The following is a 24,033-nucleotide window of genomic DNA, read 5'->3' as shown; positions in this document are numbered from 1 at the left end:
CTCCTTCCTTCCTCTCTCCCTCCTTTCAGTTCAGTGCTCTAATGCTAGGTTCACAGTCACATTTTCCCTTGCAGGCACACAGTCTCACTCCCCCCTGCCCTAATTAATCTTTAAAGCCAGATCTTTGAAGAACAATGCAAAACCTAAAATAAGAGCTCAGTGCAAATATAGGTTCAAGTAAACAAACACAGCTGGAGAAGCTAGAGCAGATTTTAAGACACCCATCCCACTTTTCCCTTCATTTCTAGGATAGAAAAGGCTCATGGTAGTGAACAGGTAAAGTAGTAGCAGAAGTGTCCATTGGTAGACACAACTGTATCAATGGGATGGTGCCTTGCAGCTACAGAAATTAACCAGACTGGTCTGGGTTCATATTAAGACTCATACTTTTGTAACAATACCTATGATAATTACAATCCTACCTGATTACAAAAATAAACCAAGGCAACAAGCAGTCCCACATGGCAAGTGTCAAGTTCCAACATCACCTTCATTTAATGTCCCATCCTGCCATTGAGGAAGCACTGCATAATGACACATGCACTGTCCTATCCACAGGCAGAGTGTTTTCTTCTAAATATGACAGAAGGATACTTCCTCTCCTACCATTTCTGTAAATTATCTGTCACCTATTGCCAACATATCTTGGATGCCCATAAGATTCAGCAGGGATCTGTTATCCTGGTTTATAGCAGTATTAGAACCCATTGCTCCCCTTCTTGTCTTCTCTGAAAATAAAAAAAAAAAAAAAAAAGGAATCCTACAGAAAATCAATAGGCATTGATGAGGCACAAAATAAGAGTTTTCTCAAGTGTCAATATTTTAGTGTTCCCACACTTATTTGAAAGCACTGGAGCACATCTTCATGAAGGAGCTTCCCTTAGAAGCAAACATCTTTAATGCTTAATTTTAATGCTTTGATTTTTGTAATGCTCAGCTACATGCTGGTTGCATACTAGTTGTCTTGCAATAGTGAGAAGGATTTTAAAATTTATTTTATTTATTTATAACCCTGGGTATGTAGATGACTCTTGTTCTGTCATTAATGGTTCATAGGAAATTTCTGTACACCCACAGGCAGATTGGTGTTTGCAAACTCACCCTAGACATCAGGAAGGCCAGTGTTTAATTACCTGCTGTATCTGCAAGATCAGGTATTTATCCACTTAAGTGCTAACCTTTTTGCTCTTGAATAGTTCTGCTTGTTCAGAACAAACAGCTGAAGTGGAAGGCATGAAGTAATTTGATCTAAGTTGTCAGCCAAAACTCCCTTTGCCTATTCCTGTAAGAAAGCTGAGCACATCTTTAGAGACTGCAGCATGCCCAGTGTCGGTATAAACTCAGAGAAAAGCATTTTTTACTCAGTTTTTTTTCTGCAGCTGAAAGGACATGAACAGCTGTCAGTTAAATCTGTGTGAGGCTGTCATAAGCTCAACGTTGGCATTTTTTTCATGACAGTAAGAACTGATCAGTTATAACTATGTAGAGGTGCTTTGAAATCATACAAAAGTTTACTTGATGTCATGTGAAATCACACAAATCAGTCTGTGAGATGACCCTTGTGATGGCTTCAAACAAAGAGGAGATCCTAAGCCACATCATGAAGCACTGTTTTTTCTGGGTTCTTTTCCTCATAGAGGTGAAAGTCCACAGTCCCCACAGCACTGGGGGGGTTCTACATCAGCAAAAATTCCCAACAGTGGGTGCTGAAGCCTACAGCTGGTTCAAGGGGGTTATTGCCCCTTTCACTCCAGTATAGCCCCCAGGACTGAACATCTGACAACAACATTGAACAGCTGACAACAAGGTTTTACCTAAAGGTGAGCCCCACACTGCATTCTCCCAGAGCAGCCCCATTCTTGCACTCCAGTTCTGCTCCAGAACACAGATTACAGCTGAGCATGTGGGCAACTGCTTCAGGAGTGGCATCCTGACCTAACTAAAACACCAGTGCAGGGAGGAGTGTATAAATAAATAAAACATTTTACTTGCTGTAAATGTTTATTTGCCTAGCGTTCTGTTGCTGTGTCACAAGGAAGTGTTTTGTGAAGATAAAAAGAGAAAGAGAATACAGTAAGCAAAGAGCAATACAGAGAGCCCAGCATCATTACAAACCAAACTCCATTATTCTTTATCAGAGATAAAAGTAATTTATACATCAGAGAAAATGCTGCCAGTCCCTACTCAGATGTTTCCCATTCCAACAGTTCTGCAATACAAGAGACACTACTTCCTATTCATGCTTTTCATTTATTGTCCTGTCCACACCTCTCAACATGAAAGATTAACACTGAATTAAAAGAAATTCTATGTAACATAGCTGCTAATCTTTATAAATAGATATCAAAAAAAGTAACAGCTTCTCTTTTAACAAAGAGCATACTGTAGTTTATGGCTAAAAGGTAAACACAAGAACTTAGGTTAACAGCTGCAGCAAGATGACAAGAATCTAGGTTCAGGCACCCTTCAAAAAGCCACAGGAGTATCCATAAGAGCTATCACACAGAACCTCTGCAGCAGGCTTTTCTAAGACACTGATTTTGATGTCTACATTTGCCTTGAATTTTCTTTCTGAATCCCCTATCTCATCTTGCTACTACAGCACTTGGGTCTTCATTCCAAAATGGTTTGGGAGGAGTGGAAATCAGAGACTAATGCAGCATTCTTTCAGGGTTAATAGCTGCTGCCTGTCCCAAAATACAATTGCTTTATATGCCTTTTTCTACACTTCCAGCAAAGTAATGTCTCTAAAGACACAATACTTCCTACTGCAAGGAACCAAGTTACATGTGACCATCACCTGTCCATCCACCATCAGCACCATTGGGGGTTTGATTTCGTCCCAGTGCTTACCCTTTGTATCATCTACAAAGGTGATTTCATTTTTGTGTTCATAACCATTCTCTTCTTGTGATTTTGTTACATACAACATCTATGGTGTATATTAGAAATTATTTCCAACAAAACCCAATTGACATGTCTGGTCTTTTCTTGATCAAAGTCATGTCTTCATGGAAATGATTCTCAAATTTTCATAGATTATACTCCAGCTTTTCCAATAATAAAGTAACTTTTAAAATAATTAGAACAACAACACTGAGCATACGAGCTCTATTGTATCCAATAAATATCTGTTGTTGAAAAGATCAGTAATCACGTATCAAAACAGCTACGTGGCTTAGGGTTTTAACAGATATATGCATATGCATTTTAACAGGTACATAAATAAAATAAATTGTTTTTCAGTTGAGTACGAAGAGTAAACTATTTAAACTACAAATTTCTCATGCGTAAGAATACGGAAAAAAAATTAAAACCCCCAACTTACTCTGAGTCTTGAATATTGCCTTATATTTAAACTTCTGAATCAAAGAACAGGAAGCAACTGCCTACATCTATATCCCAACTGGTTTCGCACCTGGAGCTTTAAAGCAGGCTTAGAGAGAGAGGAGTAAATAGTTTAATTTTTAATACCTCTTCCAAAATTTGTGAACAATACCATTGCCCTCTTCTGTTTTAGATGCTTCATTCTGGCCTTTAATGCCGGTTGGTTTGCTGCTAGTTATAGTCAGAGGTAACACAGTGATACAGCAGTAACATCAGATCTCTTGAACTCCTGTGCATTTCCCTCAAGGTCAAGGCAGAAGTGTCTCGAAACTCAAAGGGATCAACTTAGATTAAAACTGCTGGGAAGGAAGGATGGCAAGCCTGCTCTGCTCAAAGACACAAACACCTGCTTTCTAAGAAGCTTGTCGAACATTCTATGTCACTTCAATCAACTGCTCAAATTTATAATTCTATGAAAAAAAATTTAAAAATCTTAAATGTAAGGACTTCATGTACCTTAACCTTCAGTGCTTACTTTCACTTTATGTTCATCTGCTTCCACATCATCTGTGCTACCCAAGTGTTGCAAGGATCTCTTTTATCTCTGTTACTGGGACTATGAGGAGGACTATTTCTGGGAAACTTGGGTTCATTTCTGATCCATCATTACAGGGTAAAGCAACTGCCAAGGAATATAGAGCAGGAGTTTAAAGGTTTTAGAGGTGGTAAAGGTCAGCAATGGCTTATCAGTACTGGTCTACACATATTTGTGCCAGTGAAGATTTGCCACCAGACCACACTGAGAATAAGAGTGACAAAAATAAATTATCTGTGGTTGTGAGCAATATGAGAACATCATCTGGAGAGCAACTGAAGAGAAGTTGTTTTCTGTTCCTCGCTGGTCTCAGAAGTTGTTAGATTTAAGCTTGTTCAGCCTTATTCTTATACCTGCAATTCACCATATAGAGCTATATAATAATTTAATAATATATAATATTATCTATAGATACACATTTCAATTTTACTGTAATTCTTGACTGTCTGATAACTTTCATCAAATTAGACTCATGCAAATGCAGAAATCTGGGGTCAGCTTTCATTTTGAGCTTGTTTCACTTCCTACATCTTGTTTTTGCACTGGCAGCTAACTAGGGGCACTTCAGCAGTTTCTTCCTCCCTTGCCTTTCTTCTAAAATGGTTCTGTTTGTCTCAGTCAATCCTTGCTGTGTGTATTTCAATATCTTGTTAAATTTAGCTTATTTCTGTAGGTCTGGATCACCCCATCTCTGTGTCTCCAAAATGGAATTTATTCTATTTATGATACGCATGGGCATACACAAACGGGCACAAATCACCATGTGCTCCCTGCAATGCTTATGGCAAGGAGCATGGATAACCTGAATCTACTCAGTGCTTGGCTATGACAGACTTGCCCTCTGTAGACTCCCACTGCTCCTCAGTTGTGAGAAACTGTAGTCCAGCTGGTAGCATTTAAAAGAAAAGGAAAAAATAATGGGGGAATTATTTTAACTGCTTCAATCTTCTTTGTGGAAAAGGTGAGACAATATTTTGATGTAAAGATCTATATAAACAGGTCAAGAAGAGAAGCAAGTTAATCCCAAGTGTAACCAACATTACTGTGGTGAAAAAGTATGCAACAAGCATGTTACTTTAAAATTTCCTCAAACCTGGTCTCACTTAAGTCAATCCCTCAAATTTTCCAGGGGTGCATGTCTGTCACAACAAGACAACATTGCTGTCTAGTTTATCAACCATGATTAGAGCAAAGGACTTCAAAATACTCTCTGGGAAAGGCAGATCTGTTCTAGGCAGCACAATTGCTTGGCACAAGCTCAGAAGCAAGTTTGCCATGCTCCATTTTTAGAGAGATTAATGGGTGATGGTGGGGAAGAACAAAATATTATTGCTGAAATGTTTCAGAACCTCACTCCACTTGGCTTAGAAGCTGACACGTAAGTCCCAGTCTTAAAAATGTTTTGGAGGCAATAATGGCATTTAGCCCTTCATCCTCTTGGGAGATTAGGAAGAAATCACATCTTTTGCAGCCTGTCTTCTAGACTTTAAAGACCAAACCCTCTCAGTTTTTTCCACTTATACTGGTTATCCTTGCAGCCCTTCTCCACATCTGTTTCACTTTGAAGCCATCCCTTTTAAGTACAGGAGTCTGGAGATGCCCAGTTGTTTCAAAATGATTTTCAGCAATGCCTTGAAGCAAATAGCATTACTATTTCTTCCATCTACTGAAATACATCACTCAATAAATTCCAGAAATTAATTTATGATTTTCACACTTTCATCACATTGGCCATCCAATCAGACATCCAGGTTCGTATCACTTTTCATAATGACAAACTGTTGTCACAGCAGACTTTCCTATCTCATGTGGCATTATCTTACATCCCGATATTAAATTTCTCCCCATTATTTTCCCAGGCTATTCATTGTGCATGATATTCTCAACCACCTGTGTGTTTCTAATGCCTCTTAATATCACAAAGGGCCTCATGTTTTTTCATTGCAAATGAAAGTACTTTTTAGAAGTCTCAATGTAATGCTAATGTAACACCAGGAAACAGAAAGTGGTCCTGCTAAGAGACTGGTAGTGGTTTCTGTCTGCTGCACTTCCCCCTGTTCTGCTTCTTTCACAATTCCTTCCTTAGCAATTGAGACCAAGACAAATTATACTTTGTCCATTCTATCTCAGATTACTCTTATGCTTTCCTATATCAGTTACAGAAAGTATCACCCTACCACCTTCATGCTCCCAAACACCTGCATTCCTACTACACCCATACATCTATCACATTTCTACTTCCTCTGCCATGTCCAGTTTTGAGCCCTGCATCAGTATTTCTGTCTCTCCTTTTCCGAGCCCTGATTCCCAACACAAATGCACAAACATCTCAGTCCAACTAAACCAGTCTGGGTTGGCAGACACTTTCCCAGAATCCTTTACCAAGCTGAGTACTGTTCTCAATGAAATTCTCACCACCCATTCCTCTATCGTTTGGTGTCCTGTTTTTCTTTCCCACATTTGCCTTCATATTGAAATGAGGGTTAGGACTCTACAATATTCATACCTCAAGTCCATTTCCTTAAAATAAAAATTCAAGTTACAACAGGGCCAAAAGGTGTGCTGCCATACAACTATATTGGAAGTGGACTGTGGATTAGAATCAATAAAATGGTTTGGGTTGGAAGGGACCTGCAAGATCATCTAGTTCCAAGCCCCCTGCTGTGAGCAGGGGACACCCTCCACTAGACCAAGTTACTCAGAGCCCCATCCAACCTGGCCTTGAGCATTTCCAGGGATGGGGCACCCACAGCTTCTCTGGGAAACCTGTGCCAGAGCCTCACTGCCCTCACAGTACAGAATTTCTTCTTAATATCTAATCTAAACCTGCTCTCTGTCAGTTTAAAGCCATTCCCCCATGTCCAGTCACCCCATGCCTTTATAAAAAGTCCCTCTCCAGCTCTCTTATAGGCCCCCTGTAGGTACTGGAAAGCTGCTCCCTGAAGCCTTCTCTTCTCCAGGCTGAAAAACCCTACCTCTCAATCTGTCTTCACAAGAAAGGAGGAGTCATACAGCAAAAATCCCCCAACAACTGACATAAGAACCGAAAACTTTTGGTGAGATAAAATATCTGGAGTTGCCATACTGATGCTGTATTTTTGTGTTTCTGGAAAAGGCAGACCCATTCTGAACAGCAATATCATATCGTATCACATCATATCTTTTTTTCCCATACTCGCCATTTAATTTTTTTTTTTCTTACTAAATGAGGCTTTTTGCATTAACCAACATGAACTAACACATTGCTATACTAAATGGCAAATAATTGACTTAAGTTATCACATCTCAAACTTCCAATAGGAAGGAGTGCTTTGGTAAAACTAATTCTATTAAAGTAAAAATTTTTCTATATTCAAATGGCACTTTCCAACTTTTGCCTGTCTTGCCTTTAAGTGTCCAGGGAGAGGGTAACTTTATTCAGTGCTTGGCTAAAATACACAGTCTTTGCTGGAGCTTATAAATTATAGCATAATAAATATAATAAATATCATCATAGCTGATGACATGAAAGGTACCTCTAACAGGAGTGGAAAGCTTTGGCCAAGGAAAAAAAAATCTTCCATTTTTTTCTGTAAATTCACTGCAGTTTTGTCTAGATTAGTTAAAATCTTGGCTTCATGCAGGAATTTTGGCAGTGGTTAAAAAAAACCCCACACATTAAAGTAAATAAAAATCTGCAAGAAACACTGAAAATAATGTCACTGTGGTGGTATAATGATGTTATAATGCTTTCAGAAGGATGAAAATAAAATCCTGAAACAAAAACACATTGAAACATCACATTGAAATGAAGCAGAATTTGTACAAACTACTGATCCTAGTTTATACAACTGAAGAAAAAAAATTACCAAAACACAAGAAAGTTAATCCTCAGAAGATTGTAATTTTGCTAACATTGCATAACAGACTTTATATATTATGAAAATGTTCCAGATTCATTTAGTCAGTATTTTGGCACTAATTTTAAACCAAGTCTTACATTAAAATAACATCTGTTTTCTGACCTTATAATACTTGCTTCATTCTATTACAATCATTTGCCTCAACTGCATCTTCCAGAATTTTGAATCAATATCAACAATGAATTAATTCACTTTGCCAGCCCTCAGGCAACCACATCTTCCATTTCCTCAACTTTTTTCCACTATACTATATCTTTTGAAGATAGGGGAAAAGGTCAAATAACATCTTAATTTGACATAACAGAATAAATACTTCTATCAAATTCTTCAAAAGGATCATATGACATGGAACAGAAAAGCTGCGCCAACACGTTAACCAACTTAAAGCAAATGTTCCCAAAATACTTTAAAGACTTTAAAGTGTAAGGCAAGCTATAAGTAAAAATGTCATTTTCTTGACTGGTAAAAACTCTCAGTAATGACAAACAGCAGCTTCATATAACCAAATCTCCATTTCCAAATGAAAATTTGGCCAAACCACTACACTGAAAAGGATCAACATTCTTCCTAACTATTAGGAAGTGTCCCAGTCCAGCTAGCAAACCCCAAGGACAACATCTACTTTCCAAGTTGAGTATATCTATGACTCACATACTGGTTTTTTCAGCTTTAAATTGATGATTTTGGCCAATAATGGCAGTGTGCTAAATTTTCAGTAGCCTATCTTTGCCCTGCACTTTATGTATGTATGTTGCTATATAAGTCTATGCCAGCCACTAGGATAAGGATCCTTCTCCACTCCTTTTTAGTGATTAGAGCAATAACTGTGGTATAGGAAAATGAGAAACTACCCATTAAAAAAACAAAATTGTTGGAGTGAGGTCCAGGAGTAGCCCAAAGGTCTTCATCCTCCTAATAAGTGACATGATGGAAGGATAGGACAAGTTTCGCACAGTTTCTTTGAAGAACACACATCTGGGAACTATCCTTCTTCACTCCCAACAGTACTTACCCAGCTAGTTACCCTCCCCTTATCCTTCACAGACAAACACTTTGCCTCCCAAAACAAGGTGTAGTTGAGAAATGTGCAACCACAGCCTCTATGTGAGTCCAAAAGGCCTGGTTCATGCCCACAGTGGCTTTACTCAGGTGTTGATTTCAATATAGAGTTTGATGTATTGGAAAACAAAGGCACAGCCACACCAGTCACCTGTGTATGACTGTGCAGTGCCCCATGCCTGCATTTACAACGTGACACATGGAAGAGAAATGAGAGCTTCTCCCCTGTTTTCACTGAGCCTCAGAAGACAACAAGGGACAAAGTAAGCAACTTGCTGACTTATCATGAGTTTGGGCAATCATCACCAGGCTGCACCCCAATGAGCTTTTCAGCTGGAGAATGTTACTGTGCCTTCTCCAGAAGGTGTAAAGGAAGGTATATTTGCAGGTAGCAGCTGATACTTGAAACCTTTATCTCCTTCAAGTAAAGCAGCTTAATGCTCAGCCTTCACATACCTGGACAAATGGATTGATAGGACTCTTGCTGAAGCAAATTATTAAGAGCTACTATGACTAAGGGGAGAGGATAGTTATTTATGAAGGTGGCCTTCAAGTAGTTATTATGTTGTTGGCAATAAAGAGTATTTTTCAGATGTGATCTCTTGCTTTGAAGTGTGCCTGTAATTCAAACCCATTGTTATATTGTAAATAGAATGCAAAGATCATGAACATCATGAAATCACCACAACATAAAATCATAGGTAGGAAAAGACCTCAAAGATCATCAAGTCCAAACTATGTCCCCAGCTGCCACATTTAGAGGGGTATTTTGCATGCTTTCAGGGATGGAGATCCTACCACTGCCCTGGGCAGCCTGTTCTAACACCCGGCCACACTGTCAGTTAAGAAATTTTTCCTAATATCCAGTCTAAACCTCCCCTGGCACAACTTGAAGCAATTTCCTCTTGTCCTGTCACTTGCTGCTTGGAAGAAGAGATCAAAGCCTACCTGCACACAACCTCCTTTCAGGGCATTGCAGAGAACGATAAGGTCTCCTCTGAGACTCCTTTTCTCCAGGCTAAACAGCCCCAGCTCCCTCAGCCACTCCTTATAAGACTTTGTGCTCCAGACCCTTCACCAGCTCTGCTGCCCTTCTCTGGACTTGTTCCAGAACGTCAATGTCCTTCTTGTAGTGAGGGGCCTAAAACTCAACACAGGATTTGAGGTGTGGCCTCACCAGTGCTGAGTACAGGGGTCAATCCCTGACCTGGTCCTGCTGGCCACACTATTGCTGATACAGGCCAGGATGCCACTGGCCTTCTTGGCCACCTGGCTGGTTCATGTTCAGCTGGCTGCTGACCAGCACCCCCAGGTCCTTTTCTGCCAAGCCACTTTCCAGCCACTGTGCCTCCAACCTGTAGTGCTGAGTGGGGTTGTGCTACCCAAGGGCAGCACTCACCATTTGTTGAACCTCATGCAACTGACCTCAAGCCATCAATCCAGCCTGTCCAAGTCCCTCATCATGTCAATACATGCTGGAGGACAGCAAATTCACAGCCAGCAAGCCCTGATGAAGGTTTTGGGGATGGTCTCATAGAAAGTATGCCACTTCTCCTTTGGGTTTATCTTCTGTTTTCAGTGTGTTTAATACAAGAGAAATGGGGAGCAGAACATAAGTGCATATTAGCTTTTGTTCTTTCAAATTCAGGTAACTATATAGCCAGGGTATAAATCAATTTTTATAAACCTTACCTGGTTTCATGCATGCTACAATCCACTTTCAACATGGATTATGACAGTTATGGCTAAATCAGGGCAGAATGACTTCTGTGTCAATGGATCCTAACAGTAACAGCTTTGCCATTGTGTAACTCATATTACTTTGCCCCATGCTGCATTTGCCATTCTGCTTCATTGGTCAGAAGGCTTCTTTATCTGCTGTCAACTCCATGTTTGAATGCTGATATGTACTCACGACTAAGCTTGCAACTAAAACATAGCATTCTTGTTATAATAGCATCATATTATGTCTTGAGCACATCTAAAGCACTGAATTTCACAAAAGAGAAGCAGATTTTTTTCACTATCTTCAAACACCAGCACACATTTAAATTGTAAAAAAAAAAGTTACTCTTCCCGCAGACTGTACTGTGTTTCATTAGCTGTACAGCACTAGATAAACACAGAACTCTTCTGAAACAGAGGACATTGTACTGGGGTATGTAATATGGATTCAAGAACGAATTCTATGCTCAGATAAAAATTTGGGGTTAAATCATTCATGCTGATGTGAGCTAACACTCAGAGTACAGTTCCTCCGGAAAGTTTGCAAACATTGGACAAGTTTGCTCAAGTTGCAAGAGGAAACTGCAAGAGTTCTTAAAAAAAAAAAATCAGTGTGAAATCTGGTGCCACTAAATTACATAGCAGAAATGAAATTTTTTGCTGTTTAATCTTTACAGGGATACTACACCAGCATTCAGCACTAACTGCTTAAGTATCCACAGGAGGAACCACCTTGTCTTGTTCTCACTGATGTTAAGCAGCAGAATCTCCCTTAACTTCAAGGGTGTAAGAACATCCTCCAGGTTCTGGAACTTCACAGAATCCTATTTATAACTCAATTATTTTACTTAACTTTAAACTCTGTGTTATTATATTCCTTCAAGGGCACAAATCTAAACCAGGGACATACCAGTTGGCAATTTGTCCCATGTGGTGTAGCACCAAAGGGTATCATGTGAACCAACAGTTTGCTGCAAACATGATAAAAAGACTTAAAAGAGGTCTATGATTAGTAATTTTGGGAGGCTATTACATTAAGTCCTTAATATCAGAGGGTTATTTTAATAGATACAAGTATACTTCTCTTAAGTCTACCAAACACATCCTGAGGGGCTGCAAAATTTCACCAATTTGGGTGTGAAAGCCTGTCATGTAAAGAGGGAAGCTTGCTCTAACTGAAGTCATGTGAAACTACATGCTCAAGCTTGGGTGGCAGTAAGAGTGTAAAAGAAAATACCTCACTGAAGGAAATATGTCACGGAATGAACATCAATAAGAATTCACACCCAAGTTTCTAAGCATATTTTTCACATTTATTACATACATGAACATGAATAAGAAGTTTCTCTAAAGTTAACCAAAATTAGAAATATTTTACAGGCTTTTTATTTTCATAAAGGAGTGAGAGTGAGAATTTGGAAAGCTCTCTTTGAAAGAAAGATTGTAAATACCTGGTGTGACAGTTCACTTGACTGTTCCTGCTTCAAAGGTTCTAAGGAAGAACTGGATTGCTCCAGCTTTAAACACGGGTATGTCTTTGCAGATGATCTTTCTCAGGGGCAAGAATGAACGGTTACGAGGACAGCAGCTATGCAAGTATATTAACTTGATTAAAGTTCCTTTATATTTGAGAGAAATTATTCTGTACAAAACAGAAGATCTGGCTTGGGGATCGATTCAAAGATGCAAGTTGAATTTGCTCATTATGTTAATTGATTTCATTTTCAAAAACTAATAATTTGACCTCTGCTACTATTCTAACTTTGCCTTGAAATTTCTTGTTTTCTCACTCTAAAAACAACCAACATTTCTGTATTTGCAATATGCCACTACTGGACTGTGCAGCACTTAGTATTCCTGTTGTTGCTAGTCCTGCTTAGTGGTCAGTTGATAGCAGAGGAAGACCTAGCAGTTACAACCATAGCAAGTTTCACTGAACCGGGCTCTGATCCTGCAAGTGACAGCACACAGCTTGCAGGAGCTTGACAGACTTCAGGAGACTCACACCAGGACTTTCTGCACAAAGGGCAGCACACAGACCTTACAAAATAGCCCAGCACTCACAATAATTCTAGCAGACTTAGACTCATGGTAAACTGGAGGACCATGACAATAATTATTTTCACATTCATACCGCAGATCGCAAGAATTTCACAGTGCTATTATTACAACCATACTGCCTGCTCATTAAAGTTTATAACCTTTGTTACTCCACATAAACCAAAACTATACAGCTCACAGGCAGGACATATTATGCTATACTTTGAAAAACTGCCTTAGATTGTGCACAAGCCCCAGTGTTTAAATGTGACTTCGGCACTCACAGCCCATGCAGCTACTTTTCAAAGCAAGAACTAAAACCAAATCAGTGTTCACAATGGTTACCCAAGTTTGTTTCAGGAGAACAGTAATGAGTCCACAGCTTGCATTTTAGTTCCATAGTATTATGTGTTGTGCAAAGAAGATGCTTTAACAACTGGTAAGACTTCATTGTTTGGCCACACATGGGAAGTTCTCAGGACAACACAAACCATATGAGAAAAGGTGTAGGAGAGGAGACCAAAATCCTTAAGAAATCAGAATTGGGGTTGATACTGAGAAACAAATTAAGAAGGAAGACTGCAGAAGTAAAAAAGATAAAAAGAGAAAAAATCAAATAAGAATGCAAAGGATAATAACTAATTGGGTAGAGACAATTATAGTCCCTAGGAAAGCACACACTCTCAATCAGTATGACAAGATACAGAACATGTAACAAACATATGTATTCTATGCTCCAAGGAGAAATTACTTTCCTGTGTCATACCATACAAACCACCTGCTTTTATTGCAGGAGTAGGGAAAAGGACCTTTTCACTCATCCAAACCTAGTCCAATACACGTGATTTGAATAAGCTACTCAGATGCATTTTTTTACACTTGTAGCCTTGCTTAAATGCTCCCTTAAGAGCAGAAATATCTTACCTGAAGCACCCTTCTCCCACTTGTTCACTCTACCAAATGTCTTTTCTGCTGATGCCAGCTCCATTGAACTAGGTTCTTCTAAACTTGCACTGCCTTCTCAAAGCTAAATTTCTTAAGTTTCACTTTCTGAGGGGTCAGTGTATGAGGCACACCAACACCAGTGAGCACAGAACATCATTCCTGGAGCAAGAGCTGCTGTCTCAGCACCACATCCCCACAATACCAGGACTTGATTTCTTCTCCCTAGGCTGGCATACATGCTGATAAATCCATGCTCTGCTTCCCTGAATCAGAAGTGTTTACAAGGAGGGTCAATGCTGGCTCAAGAACTTTTTCCATGCAACATAACACAGCACACAAAAACATGCATGCAACAGAAAAGAAACTTGACCAGAGGAGGTCAAAGCAGCATCACAAGAAGGGCAGACAAAGCAGCAGGAGATAATCCACACTGACCATTTTCAAGACAGAAACCCGTTTTAAGTTCGTTTGAGGTCACAGTTTTAAATCAGATGTGTCAAACAGCAGTTAGCTGTCTCTAAAGATCAATTACATCTACACATAAAATGTACTCTACACAGAAGAGTCTTGCTGACCACCTACAGAAAGACAAAGTTGCCCTTAAACAAGGAACAGCCTTAAAATACCTTGAAGGCCATGTCAGTCCTGCCAGACTGGTACTCCACTGGACTTCAAGAGGCTGGGGGTACATATTTCTGGATGAGTATTCCCTGATAAGTAGTTGACAAATAACAATTGGACTATGAAAGGTGATAAGGCTTGCTCTTCCAGAAAGGGAAAACAAAATTTGCCACAGACGTCGAAAGCAAGAGATGAAATAAACAGTTTACAACACTGACAGTCCTGAAGACTGGAGAGAGAGAAACAGCAGAATGACATTGGCCAAAAAAAAAAAAAGAATGATGGGAGAAGAAAAAAAGGAAATCGTGGTAGGGAGTACTCCTACAGCCCGGGTAAAGACTGAAACATGGATTTTTCCAGGAAATTGGGGAGCAAAAGACTCAAACAAACAGCACATCATTATTAATGAAGACATTTGAAGCAGTGTAGGTCAAGAACTTTTTGGAAACACTGGTAAGCATTATGGCAGAGGGAGGGGAATTGCTCCCAAGGAAATTTAGCAGGAGATTTTGAGAAGAGCCAAGCTCTCCTGGTCAGGCATAGTGGGAGCACGGCTGTCTACTGCCTGCCATCAGTCAGGCCATCTACATTCCAAGAGAAATGGGCTTAGAATTCACCTCAGTATGACTTGGTGCTTCTCCACTGGTGTCATGACAGCTGCTGCAATCTCTCTTGAAGCCAGTGCAAGTACAGCTGGACAGAGAAAGGAAGACAAATTGCCACACCAGCAATCCAGCAGAAGAGTTGCTTATAAGGCAGGTTTTCCAACACCCCTCACGGGCTGCAATGCTTCCCTCCAGCATTTGCACAGTTCAGCATATCTTTTGCAATGGTAAACCTGGAGTTACAAAAATGTACTTTGAATCCCATTTGCACATTCTGCTACATCACAGCGGCACATTCAAATGACCCTTGCAATGTATTTTGAACAAGTCAAACACAGAACATCCAATATAGGATTTCCTCTTTCTCCTGCCCATCCCCTTCCTGTTTGTTTACCAAAAACTTTCACTTCCTCAGTGACACTGACACCAGCTCTAGCGAACACTTAACTCTGGTTCTCCTGTCCTTGTCCACTCACACCTGAATCACAGCTCCCCAGGGCATTTAGTACTTACTGAAGGGTTTTAAGGATCCATCAAAACACATGGTAAGGCTGGGGCTGCCCTGGAGAAAACCCTTTTCTGTCCACTGGATCTAATGAATATAAACCTCATGATCCTGGTAAGGGACAGTGAAGCAGGCAATTTCAATATATGCAATATATATGCTACTATTCAGATCTTTCCCTGCTCAGTTTGTACTACCAGGAAATATTCTTTTTGTCTGAATACAGTAGAACTTAGTCATAGGTCAGACCTACTGATTTATAATGTGTTACCACTACATAGCAATTCACTCAAACATAGACTAACTTTTGGTATTAATTTTGTTCTAAGACCCTAGTACAGTCATACATGGAAAGAGAAAGCCTTAGCAGCCAAATATACTTCTGTACTAATTCCTGTGATACCATATTGCTTCAGTTTAAACCTAAGGTAAAACCCGAATAAGATTTCATTAAAAGAAAAAATTAAACAAGTTTGTATACACCTGTGTGTACAAACTAATGAAGGAAACATGAAAAAAAGCAATAGACTGTAGATACCACATCAGAAAGCCCACTTAACAGATTATGCTTTTTTTGATGAACTTCCTGAAACTGCTTTTTTTAAACCAACAAAGGAGAAGTTAAAAGCACATCCCAGAGGGAGTCCTTTCCTTTCAAAAATTTATCATTTCCATACTTAGAGCAACCCCCTATAATAGAGAAAACTGCAAGAAGTGCCATTGCAGAAGAGTAGCTGCATCCCATACTTGAACGCCTTTGGTGAACTAATACGTGTTCCAGTTTACGATTGCATTATTTCCTATCACAGCTGGCCTTTGCAAATTAAAATAAGAAATTCTATAATATGTCAACCACAGGAAGAAGAAGCCTTCTGCCACATGCAGCAGAGACCATAGAAGAAGAAGTTCACTTTGTTCAGACTGTTTATCATTGGAGTCCTTTGAACTGAAGATGTAAGACAAGTGTGCTGTGCAAACACAGGAACCAATTGTAGATACTTAAGATGCCAGCAGTTTGAAAAAGATAGCCAATGCTGACCTAAGAGAGACCAAAGGCTGGCCTGGACAGAACTAGTCCACCCTTTTAACCCACCAGAGAAATGAGATCTACCCATTATCCCATTATTCCCTTCACCTTTCCCCAGTGTCCTCCTTTCTTTTCTCTCCAGCAAAGTGTTACTGTCAAAATACCATTTCTCTTCTGACATTTGCCTGACAAAAGTAATTGATCTATTTACCTCTACGAGTAGTTCTTTAGGGCACAAAACAAATACAAGTATCCCATAAATATTTGGAGGAAATGCTTCCAGCACACGATGAGTTCTGCCTTCATGTTTTGTTCCATGAACCCACATTTTTCAGGAAAGATGCTGAACTCAAATGTGAATAATTCAGTCTCGGAAATTACAGCATTTAATGACAATGTCAACAGGAAATGTATCTGAATCAAGCAAAAATAAATATGAAAGCACAGACCTTTCCATCCTTCCCTGAAGGACAATGAAGTTTAAACTAGGAACAGTCACGCTGAGGACAGTGACATTGCATTTGTTTTTTATTAGTACAGGCTGATTTCTTTGAGAAGGCACCATTATTGTTTACAGGGTGGCAGACTCCTTCGCCCTGCATGCGTCATTAAAGACTGTTTTCATACAAATGCAATTTTACATTTTTATCTACAGTTTCCTGTGGTATGGCTTAGCAAGTCTGGAAGCCTTTCTTATTACACCATGTCGAGCATTCCTACACTCTCATTAAAGAGGAGAGAGAAATAAATGGGAAAAATAGGAAGTAGGAATATGAGCAAGAGGACAAAAATCCTAATTCTCAGCTGGGAAACTGGTTTTTCTATAGAATGAAGCCTTTTTGCTTAGAGACGGAAATCCTACAGAGGCAATATTATAACAAATGCTGCTTAACAGAGTCACATGGTTTGGTGTAATTATTTACACACTCGGCTCCATAGCTTCAAAAGGAAGTATCATTCCCTGCATATAAAGCTCACACAACCCTCAGGATCCCCAGCTCACGGATTCTCCTCCCATCCCTGCATTAGCACATGATGGTTCATATTCTTCTGAGATCTCTGCGGCATGAGACATCCCCCTCTGTGTACAGCCATGCTACCACAGCAGATTGCTAGGAATCCTAGGTTATACCTAATGCCCACCCCATTAATTAGTTAGGTAAGTTAGTTAGTTATTCCCCATGTACTTGTCTTCAGTGTTCACTCAGTTTTGAAAAGGGCTCCCTGAACCTCAAGAGTAAAAATGGTTTTACAACTCCCTAGACAGAAGAAAAAAAATGCCACTCAGTTACTCAGGATATGCACATATGGAAAGGAGGAAAGATCTCATCCCCTTCCCAGATCACCTAGCCCTTTGACAAAAACAAAAATTGTCTCCTGATCAACATGTGTTCATCCAAAAATGTCAAAGACTCCTATTAAGATTCAAAATCACATGCAGATTAGAGGTAGGCAAACATCTCCTTTTTGTGACAGCGATGGAATCACATCTGAGATTAAATACGGCAGCACTTAAACTTTCCCAAATAACTACAGAGAGGCCAATGTTGCTCCCTGATGTGCCCCACAAGAAGGGCCAGGTGTAGCATCTCTGATTTGGTGAGACACCCCACAGAAGAACAGAACTAAGCTGAGCCAGGAGACCTTGGTCTTGTTTTCATTGCCTGTCACAGGAATTGTTTCCCTCAACACTTGCTGTTCTGTGATGCCATGTAGCTTACAGGAGTCAAAAATGCCATAAGAAGAGAGGTCACTTCAATTACATAGATAAACTGGGTGGGGGGAAATACTATGAAATAGTTGCTTATACATTCATAAATACTTATCTATTCATAAACACCTACAAGGAATAGTTTCACATTTATGGAAACTCTCTTGAAAAGGGAAACATCAAACCCCATAGTATTGAACAACTTAAAGGCAACAGGGTTTAACTTTGCGTTGTAAAGTTTCACAATTGATTGCTTTGTCAGAAAGTCATTGCACAACTCCACTGGTCAAGGGGCTTAAAAAGGAAGGCCTAAACCTTACCATGTCTTCTGTACATTTCTGTAGGAGAAACCTCTTATTTACTCAAAAATAGAGAAGAACAGTCAGCCAGCTACTGTACAAATAATCATTCTATGTCATCATGGTTAAAAAAAATCTAACTCAACAGCACACAATTAAAAGAGATTTTTATGTTATTAAGTAAAGAATTCTTTCTTAACTAGTCTGTAGTTCACGATGTTGAAACAGAGAAAGAAAAAAGCTTTAAATCTCAGGAAAGATCCATAAAATGAGACATCTTTTGATCTCACAGTTCATTAATTTCAACCCTTCTCCAAGGTTTCATAACATCCTATTAACAGTATGTAACTGATTTCTAGCCTGTTGCTACTTTTTCAGAGAAAACTATTTGATTTTTTTTCTCATCCATACTTTCAGTACTGTTGATAGTATGTATTAAAAAGATAACACCTATTCTGTCCTCAGTGTTGGGTTGGAAACAATCCACACAAACACAATTTGACTCTCCTTTTGGTAAAACTGAGCTATGTTTTCCCAACATAGCTTTGCAATTTCTCAACATGTATCTTCTGCTTTTTGTTTTAACTCTATAGTGATACTGTGTTGAGTGCAGACTTATCCACGTGGCACTTGTACATCACAGACACTTTCAATTAACATTACTATTCCTAAATTGCAAAAGTCATACAGGTACTTGATGGGATCAAGCTTAAAAATTTTAATTTTCAATTTGTACTATGATGTCCTAAAATACATTAAGATTGGTCAGAGTGTTTCTCTTTCTTCAAAGGTGGGAATGAAAGGCAGGAGATGGGATATTGACTAGGGGTTTCAGATGAAACTAGCTTTGTGCTTCCTATGTGTATCCGCGGGAATATGACCTGGCTAAATAAATTTTAAGTGTTGATCCCTTTGGTCTTTAGTGCCAACAGAGGGGAGCAAGGCAGCAAGATGAGTTTGTACCAACCCATTCACTGCAAACACTTGAAAGCTGCAATTTCAACGGAAACTCTTAACCGCTTTACTGAAGATACAGCATCAGCTCCTAAACTAAAATTGTAAGGAGAAAACCCTTCAAGACCGCTCCTCAGGAATACAGTACCTATAATAGCAGTCTGCAAGAAACACTGCACACCGAACATCACAACACAATTTTCTCATCTTTCTTTTAGTTTCAAGCACATTTGAACACACACTTAAGAGGAAGAAGCTTTAACTTGCAGAACGCACGAGAAATTATGCTCCTAGAAAAAAAAACAGTGTAAGAAGGGACACCCAGAGATCACATCACCTCACCTCAGTCAAGGCTATCGTTTTGGCTCGAAACGCCGACTGCGGACTTAAACCAGGTAATTTCACACGCTCCCAGGCACGAAACAGCCAGAAGGCACCCGAGCCCTCTGGATCACAGCAGAAGCCAGGCAAAGGGGTATGAGATAAATCATGCTATTGAGAACGATTATTTTATCCCAAACGCGGTTATTTCCCTTAAGTCCCCATCCAGTCCTACCGGGCAGGTCGAGCGGCAGCGGCACCTCCTTGCGGGGGCAGAAGCGAGGGAGAGCCGCCCAGAAAGCGCCTGTTCCCTCCGCACCGCACCGCACCGCACCGCGCCGCGCCGAGGCGGGGCGGGGCGGGGCGGGGCGGGGCGGGGGCGCGGAGGCAGCGCGGCCGGGCAGCCCCCGCGGGAGAAGCGGGGCGAGCCGGGACCGCCGGCCCCCGTCGCTCCCGGGGGAAGGCACTTACTGTCCCGGGTGCGCAAGTTGAGCGGCAGCGAGCGAAGCGCAGGGTGCGCGCCGGGGCGCGGAGCGGGCTGTCCCGGGCGCCGAGCGGCGGGGCCGGAGCGCTGCTCTCGCTGCGCGGACGGGGCGCGGCCCGCGGGAGGCTCGCAGCCCGCTTACTTCCTGCTGCCGGGCAACATTTGCATGCGGCGGACAGCGGGGCGAGCGGCAGAGCGGGGGGCGGCCCCGGCCCGGCGGCTGCAGCTCCTCCGGCTGGAGGCTGTGCCGGGGACGAGGTGGGGCAGGGGCTGCGGCGGGGTGTCGGGGGACAGCCCCGCCGAGCTGACTCAGAGGGGAGCGAGCCGTCATGAGCCTCTGAAAGTTACAGCTAAATAAAACCCTGTTAGTCTGAGAGGCAAAAAAAAAAAAAAAAGCTCTCTTGTTCCACCAACAGCCAAAAAAAATTTGAACTTCAAAAACCCACTGTAAACAGCTTCTAAGGTCCATTGGAGGCTTGGTTGAGAGAAAAAAAAAAAACAAGTAAGCTTATCTTTCAACGTTTCTTTTCTTTCAAGAATGATTTACTAGCCTGGTGAAAAGTGAAATAAAAATCTCACAGGTCAGCAAAACAGGAAATATGAATGCATGGACATAACAGCCAGAGGATGCAGGTGAAAAGCTTTACAAGAACTAGAGTCAAGTGTCATGTGTGTACTGCCAGACCACGTGGGTGAGTTCAGGTCATGGAGATTTCTAAGGCAGAATTTCAAATGAAAAGCATTTCAGCTTTCCATGTAAAAGTGTTTAGATAATGGATCAAGTCTGAGAAACAGTCAAAGTGTTACAAGATGCAAGACACTCAAAGGCACCTCCATACACTTTCCCAAAGTCCACCAGTACAGCCTAATTGTGGGTTGGACTGGACTCGGGAGCTGGTGAGGACTTCTAACAGGACACCCAACTAGCTGAAAATACCTCAGTGCAGCTCACCCCCTGTTTGGTTTATGAGGAGAACCTGATTAATGTCAATGGGACTTATAGATCTTTGGTGCTGATGTAAAGGCCTGTCACTCCTGGCGATGCGCAGCTGGCACAATCACTGCACTCTGCTTGCTGTGTGCTGCAGTCCCGTCCCAATGCCCTGGCTCCAGCACACAGGTCTCTGCATTGATCCTCTAGAAGACTCAGTCTATAGAATCAGTGAGATCATAATCTGTCACATTTCTTAATCAGTCCCAGATGTCCCTGGGCATCTGTGGAGCTCTGAAAAGTAGTGGGCAATAGTTTCTGGTCTTCTTTGAATTGTATCATCAATGATTAAAATAATGTGTAAATACTCAGTATTAGACCGGCCTCTAAAAGTATGGTAAGGTGAGACAATAAGGAATTCCTCAAGACCTATTAATAAAAAGTTGGTAAATGTTTTTCCCCTCCCCCAACTTAGGTAAAGATATTTCATAATAACAATAACAATAAGAAAAAAAACAGCAATAAAATGAACAAACCAGACAACAGCCTTTTTCCCAATGAAAAGTTTATGCAAAAAGGAAAGATCTGACTAAATATACATTGTCTGGGGTTTGGGGATTTCTTTTGGTAGGAAATTTGGATTCCAAAAGTTTATGTAAAATGAGCTATTTCTGTTTGGAAGTGCACTGTTAGTACCCTGTGTTTCCATTTTCCTCTATAAGACAAGCATCTTGATCTTGTACCTTTCTTCCTGGAGAAGTGGTCTACAAATCCCACATCTGTCTTGCTCTCCCTCCTTTCCTTTTTGTATCTTCATTTCATTATCAAGTATTCTGCTGAGTTTAATATTCTCTTCTCCTAACAAAGCATTGGTGAAAATAAAATTTAGTTTCATAAATGCATAATAGATTCCAGCAGTCTAGTAGAATGCAATCCTATCTATAATGTGAATAATCTGGAAAAATAAAAGAGGTGCTGAATTACCCTTAATAGATTGCTGTGCAATAGTAAATTGTGAGACAGAACAAACTCATCAGGTCTGCCCTAAAGGAACTAATATGAAGAAGGGTTAGAGTAGAATAAATACACTGTGCATTATATATTTTTTTTTAAAGACAGGTTGTTAGTATCCTTTGAAATGTCATGGTTTTATATATTCTTGTTCCCACTGTTACGAATATATACAAAATCTACTTTAGAAAGTGTAAGCAGGAAAGGAACTCTCTCATTATATATTCATCAAAAGGGGGAAAAAAGCTGATTCCAGCCTCACTACATCTGTAGATCAGCTGTTCATCACGTTTTAAATGTCTTTGTGCATAGATCAAGTTGGGGGATGGTGTAAAATGGGGCAAGAATGAAACTTCAAGCCTGTCACTGAAGGGGAAGTCCTTGCAGGAAGGACTGTGAGTCACATTAGCCAGCCAGTTCATGCCCAGCAATTGATTTCCCGCTTTGGGAAGATTTGACTCCCAGACAATGTCTCTACTGCTGATTTAAGCCTGGCTGCAAGGCTGTGCTCCAATGTGAATGCCAGCTGGCAGTGTAGGAGTCCATGTCTGTGCTCTTGGCATCCAGAACATGGGGACGACCCGAAACTGGCCCATGTGTCCAGGTTTCAGCTGGGATAGAGCTCATTTTCTTCTTATTAGCTGGTGCAGTGCAGTGTTTTGGATTTAGTATGAGAATAATGTTGGTAACACACTGTAGTTTAGTTGCTTATGCTTTCCCTAAGTCAAAGCCTTTGCAGTTTTCCATGCTGTGACAGTGAGCAGGTGCACAAGAAGCCAAGACGGAGCGGACCTGAACTGGCCAAAGGGATATTCCATACCTGTCATACCCAGTATTTAAATATATTATATATATTATTATATACTGGGGAAGTTGGCCAGGAGGGGGCTGATCATATCTTGGGGGTGGGCTGGGCACCGAGTAGTGGGTGGTGAGCAACTCTATTGGACAACACTTGGTTTCTCTTGGGTTTTATTCCCCTCTCTCTCTCTCTTTTCATTACTACTACTACTTCTACTATTAGTCTTCTTTACTTTGTTTCAATTATTAAACTGTTCTTATCTCAACCCCTGAGTTTGTACCTTTTTCCAGGTCTCATCCCTATTCCATTGGGAAGGGAGCACTGAGCTAGCAGCTGCCTGGTACTTAGTTGCCAGCTGGGGTTAAACCACAACACCATGTTAACTTTCAGATCAGCTCTGGAATATTTTTTGAGAGTGTTAAGTGGCCTGGGCCAGGAATGAGTTGAGCAATTTGTCAGTAGACTCAGAGGAATGTCCAATGATATTTGGTTGGGCACTGTTAATTACTGACTTAATGAGCCTTGTAGTGTCCACACCAATCCCTCACACAATACCTGTGTAGGTAGCTGCAGCTGATCCCTGTTTGGATTGTGTCTGGGGCCATGAAGATGCACAAACTGCAGGGAACAGTGACTCCAGGCAGTAAATCAAACTTTGTCATGGACAATGAATACAGGCAACAAACTTCTCTCTACATTTTATATATTCCTTAATCTCATTGTTGCTGAGTTCTTTCTGTGGTATGTTTGAATACAAAAGCAGAGCACTAATAGAAGACTAAAAAATAGTCAGTAAAGCATAAATGGCATAACCAGGGAAATAATTTGAGGGAGATCCCAAGGAATACCTGGGTTCGTTCAATTAAAGAAAAAGCAGGGATAATATTACTTTGTTCAAAAATAGATTTGCAAGTATTTAAGTTCTTTGTAAAAGAGCAGGGAAAGATAGAGCACAGACACATGTAAAGCTGAAACATTTAGACACCTGGCTGTTTTGTATGAGCCAGAGTTTTGGAATCACAGTAGACACAGTAAAATGTTTTTTCTTTAGAAATTCTGGCACTTACACAGTCACTAATTGTATTGTTTTTCTCATAATTTTATTTCAAGACCTTACCATTAAGTAAATTGCATATTGTCAACATGCTTTATAATAATGTAATAAATTT

The 24,033-nt window shown here is 40.5% G+C and overlaps 1 protein-coding gene across 5 annotated transcripts in view; it reads right to left on the bottom strand.

Annotated features, from left to right (window-relative positions):
• The window catches only part of LYN (LYN proto-oncogene, Src family tyrosine kinase), a 50,061-nt gene extending 29,871 nt beyond the window's left edge, over positions 1-20,190 (bottom strand). For 2 of the 5 annotated variants that reach the window (XM_053951041.1, XM_053951079.1), the window contains exon 1: positions 19,658-19,821. The gene's annotated coding sequence lies outside the window, so the exon portion shown is untranslated. Of the gene's footprint in view, positions 1-19,657; positions 19,822-19,871; positions 19,944-20,107 lie in introns of those variants that run through there. The other 3 variants (XM_053951062.1, XM_053951071.1, XM_053951053.1) reach the window with 3 other exon arrangements.
• Between the last annotated feature and the right edge of the window lie 3,843 nt (positions 20,191-24,033).

This window comes from Vidua chalybeata, chromosome 1, assembly GCF_026979565.1.
Source record: "Vidua chalybeata isolate OUT-0048 chromosome 1, bVidCha1 merged haplotype, whole genome shotgun sequence".
NCBI lineage: Eukaryota > Metazoa > Chordata > Aves > Passeriformes > Viduidae > Vidua > Vidua chalybeata.
Note: the sequence above shows the minus strand (reverse complement) of the source record. Positions and strands in the feature narration are given on the sequence as shown.